This window comes from Passer domesticus, chromosome 1 (genome assembly GCF_036417665.1).
Source record: "Passer domesticus isolate bPasDom1 chromosome 1, bPasDom1.hap1, whole genome shotgun sequence".
NCBI classification, from domain to species: Eukaryota; Metazoa; Chordata; class Aves; order Passeriformes; family Passeridae; genus Passer; species Passer domesticus.
Window position 1 is genome coordinate 50,206,093 of NC_087474.1, and position 14,499 is coordinate 50,220,591.

Sequence of the window (14,499 nt, forward strand, 5' to 3'; positions counted from 1 at the left end):
TTACAGGAATAGAGCAAAGTTACATCATATAATGTCTGTTGAACAGTGCATATCCTAAAATGAATATTTTCAGCATTGTTATCACAGCCAACTCTGTGAGAAGTTAGTGAGGAGAATCATGTCTCCATGGTAGAACAACAGGAGGCTTCTGGAGGCTGAAAGCCCCTAATCCAAGCAAATCCCCATTAGGTAAGGTAAATCAGGACTGTGTCTATTTGAATTTTCAAGAATGGAAGCTCCACAACATCTCTGGCCAAACTGCCCCTGTATTTCACCATTCTTACTACAGAAAATTTTTCTTCAATACAACCATTTCTTTTGGTGTGGGAGAGTACTGGCTGATAATTTTGAGACACTGGTTTTGGGGAGATGGCTGGAAATCACAATAAAATCTGATTTTTCTTTATTTTCTCTAGCTTTATCCAGCATTTGGACACATTCAGGGTTGTCTGCTGAGAGCCAGGTAACAACCTCAGGCTGATATTCCTGGCGAAGGAAGGAGATGCCTGTGCTGAATGTGTAGGCTTTGTTCTCAAAGCAGTGTGCACTTTATCATACAGAAAACTCTGCTGCATCAAAAAATTACCTGCTCTTGTTCCTTTGACTCTGGTTTCTTCTCTGGTAAGAAACTGGCTGCAACTTGGATTTCTCTTCATAAGCAGCAGCTCTAAGCAGTTCTACTTTCCATCTCAGCCAATCAAGGTGTTCTCATTCATTCATTCATTCATTCATTCATTCATTCATTCATTCATTCATTGCCTAGTTATGTACTAGGCAAGTTCAAAATTATGAGAGATACAAAATTATGTTTTCTCTCCCTAGAGTGGTTTGGTTCTTCCAACTATCATCTTATGAGAATAGAACTCCTGCATAGATTTGCATTTTAGGAGTTCTGGGCTAAAAAGTAACTGAGAAAAGGCTGTCCTGCCCCTGTGAACGCTCCTTCAGTGTATCTGATAGCTTCGGTCACAAAGAAAAATTTGGAGCTGAATGATAATACACAAAAGAAAGTGTGCCACTATTATTAATATATTTTTATCTAATTTGTCTGGTTAACATTGGGGTGGATTTTGCAGAAATAAAACAAGCTTTCTATCTACTTTTTTATAATGAGGACCAAAAGTCTTATTATAATGTTGCACTGGGATATGAGTTTCTGTAAGGAGTGATGGATTACATGGTTACTACTCCCTGAATGTCCCTGCAGGGCAGCAATTCTGTGGTATTTGCAAGATAGTGCAGAAATTCAGTCAGAAGCCTCTGGTTTTGAAAATGAACTCCATAATATATATGCTCTCTAGCTCTGGAAGTAAACATAGACATATCTACTATTGTCTAGGGGCTCTGCCTTGCAACTGCAACTTGCATAATCAATCCTAAAAATGTACATAGTAAATTAGCAGTCAATAAGTTTATCTAAGAAACTGGATAATTAGCTTGAAAAGGATGTGTGTGGTGTGAGAATATAAAACGAGAGAAGTCAAGTCAGGGCATGATTCAAATGTTATTCTTTCCCTCATACTTTGTTTTCTTTTCTGAGACTTTTCCTATTTAAGTTTCTCTCTGTATGGTCAAAACATGGACATCCTTCCCAAGATGCTCTTCCATCATCACATCACAGAGAACACTTTGGCTTTGAAGGCACCTTCAGAGATCATTCCTGCCTTGAACAGGGACACCTTTCACACATTATGTTGCTCAAAGCACCAACCAACATGGTTTTGAGTCCTTCCAGGATAAGGCATCCGCAGTTTCTCTGGATAACCTGTTCCAGTGTCTCACCATCAACTAATTATAAAATATTCCTTGTGTCCAATCTAAAGCTATTCTCTTTCAGTTTAAAATCATTGCCCCTTTTCCTGTAAGTTACAAGCCTTAGCCAAAGCCCCTCTCTATCTAAAGAGAGCCCCCTCTAAGACTCAAAAGGCTGCAATAATATTTGTATCTAGCTCTCCAAAAACTGTCACTTGTCTAACATTTGATTCCTCAAGTGGTACAATGTTTTGAGAGTCTATTTTGATTGCTATCAGTCATGAACCATGCTGGAGGGATTGTTTCCACATGTTGTTAATCAGGTATCAGAAGCAAGCATATTTGTTTGTCCTACCCATCCTGTTTATTTTGTTTCCAGACAAAGTTATTTGAAATATGTGCTCATCAATTATCCTTATAGGAATTCGGATTTAACTGTTCAGCATATTTAACACCGTTAGAAATGGACAATTTATACTGAGATAAAGTTGTTTTTGCAAATATTTCCTTTTGGAATTTTGGAAGCTCTCTATCTTGTCAGTTATTGAAAGTTTTGGCCTTAAGGTGTCTTTCTATCCATATAGCTGTAGTAACTCAATAGCTGTTACAAAAAGGTGTGTTTGGCAACCAGTATGGAAAAAAAATAGTATTGTTGTTTATGAGAGAGTTGTTTCATTCAGGAGAACTAACCATGTGTCTTTTTTTGCAGAGTTTATTGAAGGCTTTTGTCTATTTTAACTGCCATCTGAACTTTGCCATTCAACTTGTATGGTATAGCAATGCAGTATTCCAAATTAGTTCATAGTGTCCTGTGAATTATGTGGGAAATATGAAGGGTTTGCTTTAAACTATGGCTGTAATACTATGTCTGATGAAATCTGTGATTTCTTTGTGGCATTGTGCCATAGTTTATTTCCTTTCTGGTAGTCTAAGTAATATGTTTCTGGTTTTATAGCTCATAGCAAAAAGGTCCATCTGTCCCCAGGCCTCTGGAGAAAATTCTGGATTTTCATACCCTCACTTCATCACTTGGCCTCCATTTTCCCACTTCCATCATAACAATTTCCTAGCTTGCAAGCAGCCTTCACTACAATGTTCAATGTAAGGTGTGTGTCCTGTCTACAAGTCCAAAAATAGCTCAATACAGTCTTGGCAGAACTCCCTGTTTACAATAAGGCTTTATTCTGGTTGACCGCTTTTATGTATTAAACCTGTTGGATGCTTACTTCTTTCTAGCTTGCTGGGAAACAGCTGGGTGTTTTTCATTCAGAAACGGTCTTTCTGACTGTACAAACAATACAAAGGCCAGAAGGAACCCTCACTGGTCTTTGTCCTTTCTCTTTCTCTCTTGGAGTCTTTCTATCCCTCTCTACAAACCAGCAAGTAATGAGCTTAGTTTAACATTTCTTTGTATTTCAGTTAGACATAATTCTTTATATACTTGTTCAGTTGCCACACTTGAACAGTGCAAAATGACTTTGGAGAAGAAGCCAGCATGTGGATACTAATCCTTTTTGTATGTATTTAAAGAGATCACTTCCTACTCTGTTTCTTGTCAATAAACACGATCATCCAATTTTCTACATGGAATAACTGTGATAAGTTGTTCTTTCACACTGTTTCACTGCCCAGAATGTCTCTGATGCAGGGGTACTGGTTTATTGATAAGAGTTAGGTGAAATAATTAACCAAGTATACAATTTTTATGGAACATCTGCTTAGGTTTATTTTTAGTTTCACATATTTGTTGTTTACAGAAAAATTGTACTGCACTATCTATCATCCCATGTCAAGGTTTGTACAGGGGATATTATCATGTCTGACAAGTGCTTTTGGGCCACTAAACCTACCCATTGGCATACAAAATTGCTGTAGTAGCTGCCTCCTGTAGCAGTCATTGCTGCCTGACTTTGGTGTCTTATCTGCACTGGTTTTGCTTTAGTTAAATCAGAAAAAAAAAATTTCTATTGCATAAATTTGGCAGTGAGAATTTTCTGAACTGTTTGGGTTTAGGCAAATGAGCTGTTTCAAAGGTCTGTCAGGCAGCTCTTCCACATAATGATGTTCCTAGCTTTTGCTACAATGTAAAGTTTGCCTTGGTTTTATTCTCTCCAGTGTATAATGTTGCCTTCTTTTCTTTTTTTTCTTTTTTTTTCTTTTTTTAAGTTATAGCAGTTGAGTTACTTTTTGCATTTCCAGGTGTCATGCTTTGAAAATCATCACAGTCCTAACAAAACATTTCCATAGTGTCTTCCTAGCTCCGCTTTGAAGACCCTACCGTGATTGCTCTGAACAAGTTTGCTTACTTTTGATTGTGTGTTTGCTCTATGAATCTTTCCTTCAGATCAAGTGAGGTAGGATCACTTCCTGCTGTAGGTGTAGCCAGTATGAACTGAAATCTCTGACTTTGTAGCTATCTTTGCATCTTTGTTATCCTGCTATTTATTTTGATCCTCTTCATACTCTGACCATACCATTACACAACAGCAATTTTGCTTTGCAAGATTGCAATCCCATTTCCCTCACACGTTCTGAAGAGGTGTTTAACCTTGTTTATACTAGAGAGGTTCTGCTGTGCCGCCAGCAAACCCCCTTCGCGCAGACATGGAGCATGCTGACACAAGCTCTTTTGCACTCTTAATAACATCAGGTCCTGGAATAAGACCAAAAAGCATCTTCTGTTAGCATTGCTGCATCCACACCAAGGTATTGCTGGCCCAGTGAAATCATCTGAGGGAGATGATTTTTTTCACTCCTTGGGCTGACATGGGCAGGCCCAGCTCCATATTATAGCCATGGCCCTCATTGGCCAGTTGTCTCTCTGTGGTTTGCTTTATTCTGTTTGCATCTGGTGATGGATTGAATATTAGTTGCCTGTTTTCACTGCACCACTGTCATACACAGACTCAGGAATTTACTGATTTCTTATCTCCAGAAAATTTCAGAATGCAGAGAAATCTTTTTGAACTGAGTAATGATGTCAACTGTAATCCCCAGTTCTCACAAATCTATTTTCTAATACAAAGGTAGAGCAATTCTGGTTTTCAAATTCATTCATAGCTTTAAAACAGTATAAATCTTTATCAAAATATACTTGATTATAAAATATTATCGTTAAAAATATCCTAGAAAAATATCTTGATAGCTTCTTAGTTTTATCTTCAAATGTGAAAAATTAAAAAAAAAAAAAAAAGAAGATACCTTCCTTAGAAAAGGAGTTTTTGAGCACAAATATTTTTGTAATTCCTTCCTCAAAATACCATCCAGTTATGTGTAAAATCTGACTGGTGTGATATTATCTTAATGAATATGTGCTTGTTTTTATTAGGCACACCTTCACAGAAGATCTTTGATCCCAAGACCATTTTTTTTCCCCATAAAATTCCTCTGTGTCTTTCAACCACAACTCTTCTTTATAATTTGGAATTTAATTTTGCATGCATTTTGATGAAATTTTCCTTTATTTTCACATTTGCATTAGCAAATTATCTTAACTGTGATCTTGTTTAGAGGTGACATTGTTCAGTAAATTTGCTCAAAGAGGTACTGTGGTTTCTCTAAACACTCTTCTTTGACCTTCCCTCTAATTTATAAAATGACTTTATTAGAAAATATTTTATCTTTTTCAGGTTTGATAATTCCAGAAATTGGACAGTTTTCTAAGTTTAGCAGTTCATTGTCTCTCACTTCTTCAAATCCTCAGTTATTGTGGTGAAGATACCACTCTTAGATAACACTTTCTGTGAGTTCCAAATTGTCTTGGGTCATGCAGAAGATTTGACAGAGAGCATTCAATATACTGTTTATGTATTCAGATGCTATTTGAGGGTGTCTGTGTCAGCCTCTGTTTTGCTGTCCTTTAAAGACAGCTTCTTGCATTTTGCAGTCTCTCTGTTGTCACCTATAGGCTCCCTAGCTGTTAAATACATTCTGTCATGGCATCTCCCTGGGGAAAGAAAGCTGGGAAGTTGCCATGTTCTTTATCAAAGTTACTCCAAGGCTTTTCTGCAGTGCAGACAAGAAAGGAGGGCCAAGTGCAGACTGCTCCTGCCGCAGGTAGGGGCGAGTGAAGGAGAAAGGACACCACTTGGGATGGAGACCTGTGGGGAAAACCCTGCAAAGCCAGACTCTTACATTTTTTCTACCAGTGGGAAGGAAAACGTGGATCTGAAACCTATTGGTTTTGCTGGGAGGGACCTCTCTCTGCTCACGTCCCCCACAGCAGCAGCCAGAAAAAAAGCAGGCCCAGTAGTCTGCCGGGGGTGATCTGTTTTCTGTAGGCAGAGAAATGACCCAATCACAGCCTCTCTTCTGTTTTTCTGTCATTCATCACCAGTGCTGTTCACTTACAGGAGTAAACCCGCAACAGAAAGAAAGAGGACAGACCTGAACCTCTGTGTCTGTGAGGGTGCTCTGTCATCAAAATAATGATGCATCTTGTAAAGCAGAAATCCCAGAGTTTCTGGCTCTGCTTACAGGACAGCACCCCTAACAATAAGGTTTGCATTGTCTGAGCTGTCTAATAGTACAGTGGGTATCAACAAGCTGTGTCATGATGTAAAAAATGAGACCACATTCATTTCGGGGCCTGTGGAGTTGGTAGGAACTTGAAATTTTGAGCCCAGAGAAACAGATTTGCTGTCAGTCTTAACTGAAAAATTCCTTCCTTCTAAATGTTTGGAAAACTGTAAAACAAGGCAGTATTTCCATATTTCTCAATAACTGAAAACATCCTTATCCTGAGAACAACCCTGAAAATTATTTTCCCTCAAAACAGGATGTGGAGACAGAACGAACATAGGTTTCCAAGAAGCCTAAAGGTCTTTGCAGCCAAAGGAAGGTTAGCAAGATGTACCCAAAGAGAGGACATGCACCCTGTTAGAAGCAGAAGTTACCTCTTATCTCCTAAGACTTGAGATTACAGTACAGAATGTCCAGCTGTGCCTCCTTTAGTAATTCAGCCTTTTTAATATTTGTTTCGGTGAGTGTATCTGGTAAATCCTTATCCCTTCATAAAAAAAAAACAAAAAACAAGGAGCTGGACAAGATCTTAAAGTACAAAATGAATTAATGGCTATAATATATGCAAGACAACATTGTAGCTTTGCAATCATATTCGCCCACACAGTATTAGCTGTAATACTATAGACTGTGTTTTGAGTTTTGCAACAGGATGCCTCTGGCAGCTCCTCAAGATAGGACTCAGATCTTAATGATTTTGTCTAACTTGTGAGTAATTTTAGATATTTGCCCAGAGCTTACCTGCTCCACAACCAAGCATTACCATAGAGTATGTGGAGGTAATAAAGACCTGCATCATCAAAAGTGGGCTAGTCTTATTTTGCACAGTGCAAACTACATATTAGTACATTTCCACTACATATTAGTAGGAAATTACAATTTCAAGAATATGTCTTGATCTAACTTTCAGATTAGATCCCTATCTGTCTTTGAATTGGTAGGTTTTAAAATACCTGTAGCAGTCTTGCTAAATCACTAGATATGGACAATCCAAAACCTGGACAAGGTTAAGTCAGATTTTTAATGTCCTGTTCTGTCCAGTGAGGTAGCTTGCAAGAAAGTCAGAAATTTACAGTCAGAATACCTCTACTGTTTCAAAGACCTGAAGAGTGTATAAAAACCAAAATTTTGGAAAAAAATATAATAATAACAACGTAGACTCTAAATTAGCAGGAAAAATGACAGAGCCTGTAACTAATTTTTAATTTTTTTTCTTAATCTGGAAAGCTGACAAGCAAGTCAAAACTAGAAAGCAAAAACAAAAATTAATTTTTTTAAAAATATTTTTTTAAATTCAAATTATGTTTCCCCATATCTCTTTTTCTGAGTGACAGAGTCTGTGTCACTCTAATGAGTTTCAAGATTTTCAAATGGCACTATTTAAAACTGAAATCAACATATGGGGGAGGCAGGTGGTCATTTTCCTCAATAATGGGATATGATATGAATTCATTTAGAGTACTAAATTGAATAGCAATAGGTTCCAAAATACAGAAGCAAAACAAGCACAACACTTTCCATGTTTTAAATTACATTATTAGGGCTGTTTCATGGATGGATCTGTCAGAGAAGAGATACTATCTGTTTCAAGAGAAGTACAGCTGCAAAATCAGTGCATTTATTGCTGCATTTCTGAAAAGACCTCATGACAATAAAAAGATAGGCCTCAAAAATACATTATAAATTAACAAAAAATAGAAAATAAATTAATGATAACTTTCAGGCACCATTCTGTACCTCATGGTCCATTATCTTATCTGGAAGCGAACAGCATCAACTAAAGAAATTTGTCACATCTCTCAAAAGAGTTAAGATAGCTTTGCTGAAATACTTACAAAGAAATAAGAAACACAAAGAGCTCCTTAAAGTCCTGCATGATTTATAGTCTTCTAAATTTTTCCATGTACCACATTATGTAGTTTGCAGTGAACACTGTAAGAAAAATCACATGGTTCTAAATTCCATTACAACTTTTCATCAAGTCATTCATAATTGTCTATCTCCAAGACTCCAGGAGCTACTGTTTCCATTAGAAGGCTATTTTGTGCTCTCACAGGATGCCCTGGACAAAAAAATTTCTTTCTTTCTGAGAACTCAAACTGAGAGGTGGAACTATTTCACCCAGAAGCATCCTGTTCATCCTCAATTCATTTACAACATGCTACTGGACTCATTTCAAGGAAGTGTCTCTTCCATAAACTTGTACTTAAGTTTGCTTTAGCAAAGTGCGTGTGTGAGAGAACTTTTGTGTGTTCGTATTATGTACATAATAATATAAGAAAACAGACTATACATGGTCTTAACCCCTTGCACTGCCCCCCACCAAAGCTCACAAGAAGAGTGGGGCTCCTCTTAGGAGGATCCTGTGCTACATGTAGGAGACAAGAAATGCAGGCCAGGAACCTCTAATAAAAATAAGAGCTGTGAAAAATTTAAGCTCAGGTTTTGTTGGGTTTTGGATTTTTTGGATTTTGTTTATCCTGCCATATTGCTACATGGTTTTTATTTCTTCCTTCTCTGTCTTATCAGCTTAGCTCATCACTATGGTGTCTCAGCTGCAGTTGCATTCCACTCCTATTGAGGATGAGTGAGAGGAGAATTGTAAGCTGCTGAATAGAAGCCACCGCCACTTAGTGCAAAATCCACCAGTGTTGCCAGTAGAATAGTCCAAAGCAGGCAGCTGCTCCCTTGTCCCTTATCATCTCTGCTCTGCGTCAGCTCTCAAAAAATGTGCTAACTTTGGCATAAGACCCTGGAATGGCTGCTCCTGTTATGAAGAGCTGGAAAATACAGATTTTGATCCCTTCCTTCACAGCATCATGAATTTTCTTTCTTCTCTTTTCTTCTCTTTTCTTCTCTTTTCTTCTCTTTTCTTCTCTTTTCTTCTCTTTTCTTCTCTTTTCTTCTCTTTTCTTCTCTTTTCTTCTCTTTTCTTCTCTTTTCTTCTCTTTTCTTCTCTTTTCTTCTCTTTTCTTCTCTTCTCTTCTCTTCTCTTTTCTTCTCTTTTCTTCTCTTTTCTTCTTTTCTTTTCTTTTTTATTTTTTTTTCCTGTGTGATTGTTAAGATCCAGTTAGTGCCTCTGTCCAAATTAAGGTGCAAACAACACCATATGTCAAAGACAACAACATGGATTTATTTTTTTTTAACAACATATGTGTGGTAGAAAGAGGGGGTAAAAATAGGGAAAAAAGGGTAGGGGGGGAGAGAGAAAGAGTGAGGTCAAATAGAAGACAGTCGCAACCTGTGGATCCAAAGTTGTCATGTTTGTCCTTCTTTACCCTGGGCTTCTTGGTGATGGGGTTCTGTGGTCGTTCTTCTGGGGGTACCACCTTTATACAGTCCAAGTTCTGGGTATCCATGGGGTGGTCACAGATGTTCCCATAACTTGGGGCAGCATGTGCATGAGCAATTGCTTCCTCTCCCACAGTTTGCCACAGTAAGAATTTTTGTCTGGATATGTTGACCAGGATGTGCTCAGCAGATCTTGCCTCCACCAGGCCTGGAATAAGCATCTTCTTGGGGCAAATTCCTCCCTTCTGTGCTTCCCTCGAGTCCTTGCTGTGGAGCTTATCTTTAAGCTAGTCTTTTCTGTGGCCTTGACAGTGTTTGAGACAAGCAACTGTGCTCTTTAAGTTCTTACAGTGATGATAGTTTGGCTGAGGGTCCTCTGCTTTCTTCCATAATATTTGTTTATGCTGAAGTCAGAGACAAAGAAACAAAAAGGATCATGACAGAACTTTTTCAAGGAAAGCCTTTGCAAAACTTTGTACATCTAACAGGGGGAGGAAAACTTCAATCTGTTTAAAATATTGTTATTAAGCATACTTTCCCCATATTTCTAAGTGTCCAGAGCCTACAAGTGAAGTAGGCTAGAGACTAGTGACTAGTGACTAGAGAAAGAAATTTAGCAGCTAGAAGTGAGCAGATTGTTGAATGTTACTGATGTAAATTTTATGGAAAAATGAAAACACCCCCCCTCTACAAATGAATAGGAGCATAAAACCCATGTATTTTGATTAAATAGAGCTGCCCTAACCATTATGTCTACTTCTATCAACATTCATTAATTCATGTTGTGCTTTACTAGCATTCTGTGAAGCATGTCAGACTTTTCATACATCACTTGTCAGATTTCCTAACAGGTAAATGTACTCTTCTGTGTCAGTAATAATACCTTGAGTTCTGGAAAAGCAGAGTGATTTTTTTGTTATTTCTGTTGCTTTTGTTGATATTAACCATTGGCAGACTGTCTCAGTGTGGTAATGAGGGAGAAAAATTTGTATTTAAAGATACAAAGCAAAGAGCTAAGTCCAAGGAATTAGGGTGTGCGCATTCCCATGCCTTTAAAAATGCTTAGTGTGGGGTTTGCTGTTTTTCTCTCATACTATAAATTTTAGTTCACAAAGCCTTAGTAGTAGAGCTGAATATTATGGCAGAAAATGACATGTTTTCTTAATGCTTGGACCTTCCCTGTGTTTTTCTTTTTGTGGGCAGATCCCTCTGTCTTCCTTGAAGACATACCACACAACCCACTTTCATAACTAATGGCAAAATGAAAAGAAGTAGTATGTGATCTCAAGAATCCTTTTTTTTTAGAGAAAAATAGTAGCATTTTCAAAGTTTTGAGTTTCAAAAGTTTAGCACCAGTCTTTCAAGCCCTCAAGTACTCTACTGGTATATGTTGTAGGGTTTTGTTATGCAAATTGTGCACAGTTTAAACAAGAATGGTTCTAGAGAAAACTGAATTTCAATATGCCGTAGGTAATGTCATGTTTACACAACTATGTTTCAACAGACTTTTCAATGTCTAATTGTCTGCTGCGTTCCAAGGAGCAAGACTTAAGGCATGATCCTGAGTGTTGCATTCCATACCTGAAAAAATTACAAAATTCAACTGCAGCTAGCTACATCAACTGCATTTCAGACTAGTCATATATATTCAATACAGACAGATCCAACAGGGAACTGATTCTGTAAAATGTGAGCAATTTAATCCAATCCAGAAACACTTACATATATTAATAGATCATCACAAAGTTAGTTCTCAGTACCTTTCAGGATCAATTCTTTAGAAGTCATAGAGAATATCACAGCAAGTGTTAAAAGAGTACTCAGATTCATATTCTGCACTTGAAAATCCATGAGCTAAAGAGTTTCATTATTTTATCTCATTCCTATCTTCAAAAACAATGCCATCACTTTCTGGATTATTTAATCATCTAGACTGGAATAACAAGCACTTAAACGCTTGCATGTTTTCTCTAGTTCAGATATAAGAGGCATGATAAGACCGAGGATTATGTTACATCTATTCTGTTCTTGGCTGATATTCCAGTCTTTCTGGGGTTTTTGGCAACCATTCCATTGAAATGTTAGCAAGGACAGATGCTTTCTGAACTGCACTAGGAATTGCTAAAGGAGAAACAAAATGTTACCTTATTTAATTTCATTGGCTTTTCTACAAAGTGGAGCAAGTATTTGGTTACATTTGAGGCCATAATATGACAAGGAGTTACTCTGAAAGAAAATATGACCGGACAATTAAGAAATGGAGAAAAAAGACAAAGATTTTAGCATATTTGAAAAAGTTTTAAAACCATGCTACTTTTTGTAGCTGTGCACATCATTACTTGTAAACTTGTTATATAGTTGGACTGTCCAAGGACTTAGAGGTAAGTATGTGCTTAAAAGTCTGTAGAGTCTACCGAAATTAAAATCCATCTATTTTTGCAAGTAATTATAGTCAGGTAACATGTATGCTCCTTTTTATCCCAAGTACGCATGTAGTACTCCCTTCCCAAGTTGTACATGCCATGATGTTACAAGTCCCTGTAAGAGTTACCTTTAGTGGCTTTCATTGTTTTGTTTCCTTTTTTTAAAATCTATTTATATTAAACACATACATTAAAAATTACTCTAGACCATCCTGCATTTCTCAGCAAACATTCCAATAAAAGAAGAAAAATAATGGCTGCTGCCAAGTCACCGCTGGCCATCAGATATCATTTTCACAGGCGTTTTCAAGGCAAGAGGGGTGAGGACACCAAGTGGTTACATCCAATTATCTTACTGTGACACATGTGAACTGTGCATTGTGTTTGCACAGAGCACTGACACAACAAGGGGTTGAATTGATGTCTGTATGGTAACTCTGGTGCTATGAAAACATTTTGCCAGCACGTGTCAGAAAAATCTGCTAGAGGGAGCTTTGCCAATGAAGTTGCATAGATTTAGAGAGAAGACAAAAAGACAGCAACCTAAAAAGTGAAGACATTGCAAAGATGGTAGGTGAGTTTGTTCAGGGTGGAAGCCCCCTCACAAGTCCCAGCAGTAGCTGGTGAGCAGGTCTGCACTGATACCACACGCTGACTTGCATTGAGGCACCAAAACTAAAAGAAGTTCTAGTTTTCCGTATAGATTTGGAGTTTTGCATAGTCATGAAAAGTATTATTAAGAATTCATGACAATATTTATGATATTAACATTACCATAATTGCTACATTTCATATATTTAAATTATATATTTGTACAGCATATTGTTCATTTTACCTCAGGAAATTGAAGACTTTCCTAAAAACATTAGAAATAATTTTTTAAATGAACCAGTTCTTGGTGGATAGAAAGTAAATGCTTTAATTGCCATTGACACATTTGTAGCTGTGATTCAAGGGCAAGAATACAGAACTGGAAGATAAAGCCCATTAAGTTTTCTTGGGGTAAGGAGGAGGAAATTGGAAAGAAGACCCACTAGTGTGAATACTCATATTAAGGGACATCAGAGAAATTAAGAGCTGGTCTAGAAAGAGGAGGAAAAAGTACTTTTTCAGTTCTTGATTGTACGAATTTTGCATATGTGGCATTTTGTTTGAAAAAAAAGGGCCTATTGCATGAAATTTCTTGTTGTTCTAAGAAATAAGCATGCAATCAGCAAATTCCATTTTGTGTGGTTGTTTTCAGCAGTAATATGTGCTTAATTCTAAGATGGCATCAAACTATTTCTAAAATATTTGTTATGTTATCTGGAGAAAAAATAGCTCTCCAATTTTTTTTTTAATTTGGAGTAGTTAATTTTTTACAAGAGTCTTGGTTTACTTCAAAAAAGTAATACCTCTTTTGAATAGTGTATCTTGTATTATGTGACTACTGAACGGAATCATCCAAGGAACAAATCTATTCCAGATAAATAAATTAAATTTTAGGAAATAGAAAGTTTTGCTAATTGCATTCATTTTGTAATTTAGTTAAATACTAAGCATATATTTAAAAATTGATTTTATCTCCATACTGCTTCTATGAAGTTCATAAATTGTGTACCTGCTGACATAAATGCACACAGGTGAAACCCATTACATTTGTGTATTACTAAGGAAAATTACATTTTGATTTATGTATAAAATGAGCTTCATCTCCTAAAATGAAATATTTACAGTAAGTCTACTAAATACCCTGCTAGTTTTCTTATAATGTCAACCTTTTAAAAATAATTAATAGGACATGAAACTGAGTTTATTGATTAAGAGTGAGACTACCCAGGAAATAAAGGAAAATTACCTCTGTAAGTTTGAAATACCAAGTGTTCTCAATTCCAAACGTGATGTAAGAAAGGAAGGCTGAAAAATATTAAACATTTTGATAGATATGCACAGACTATCAGGATTAAATTCTCTATTAAATTTGTTCAATATTTTTCTGATTTTTTTGATTGTATTTTTTTGTGTTTATAAGCATAAAATATCATATTCTTGAAGGATAATTGAGGGGTTTCTTATTTTCATTTTCTTATGTAAAGAAAAGCAAGTCAAATTCTGATGTTTGAGTTTCATTTTTTAAATTGTGATTTGGTTTTCTGTATGAATGATTTAATCTGGTCACAGATTTATAGCCAGCTTTCTGAATTTCTTGGTTTTTTAATAGCAAAAATCTTTCTCTTCAGATCAAAAGTTTGTGATCACAGTTACTTGTTCCCACATACAAAAAAAAAGATTTAAAAGAAAACGAAACAAAAGAGGATGAAATGAATAGCAGAATTATAAAATGGCCAATTTAATGAGTTCCTTCATAAGCATATTTAAACAAATAAGGAAACTGAGAAACCCATGGAATTTCTATGGCAGGCAATATTTCTCTAATAAAATGTATTAATTTTTTCTATTGTAGCCTGTTTCCCATCCTCTTTTCTTTTTTTTTTCTTTTTTTTTTCAGTGTAAGTCCTTTAAATGTTGTGTT

At 36.4% G+C, this 14,499-nt stretch overlaps 1 long non-coding RNA gene across 2 annotated transcripts; it reads right to left on the reverse strand.

Moving 5' to 3' along the window:
- Nucleotides 1-9,521: 9,521 nt before the first annotated feature.
- On the reverse strand, nucleotides 9,522-12,320 carry LOC135287998 (uncharacterized). Of its 2 annotated transcripts, none has more exons than XR_010351382.1 (3): nucleotides 12,177-12,320; nucleotides 11,709-11,790; nucleotides 9,522-9,968 (listed from the first exon to the last, which is right to left on the reverse strand). It is a non-coding gene; the product is annotated as an uncharacterized LOC135287998 (long non-coding RNA). The 2 variants fall into 2 exon arrangements; XR_010351381.1 differs by having other exon boundaries at nucleotides 12,116-12,320.
- Nucleotides 12,321-14,499: the final 2,179 nt, after the last annotated feature.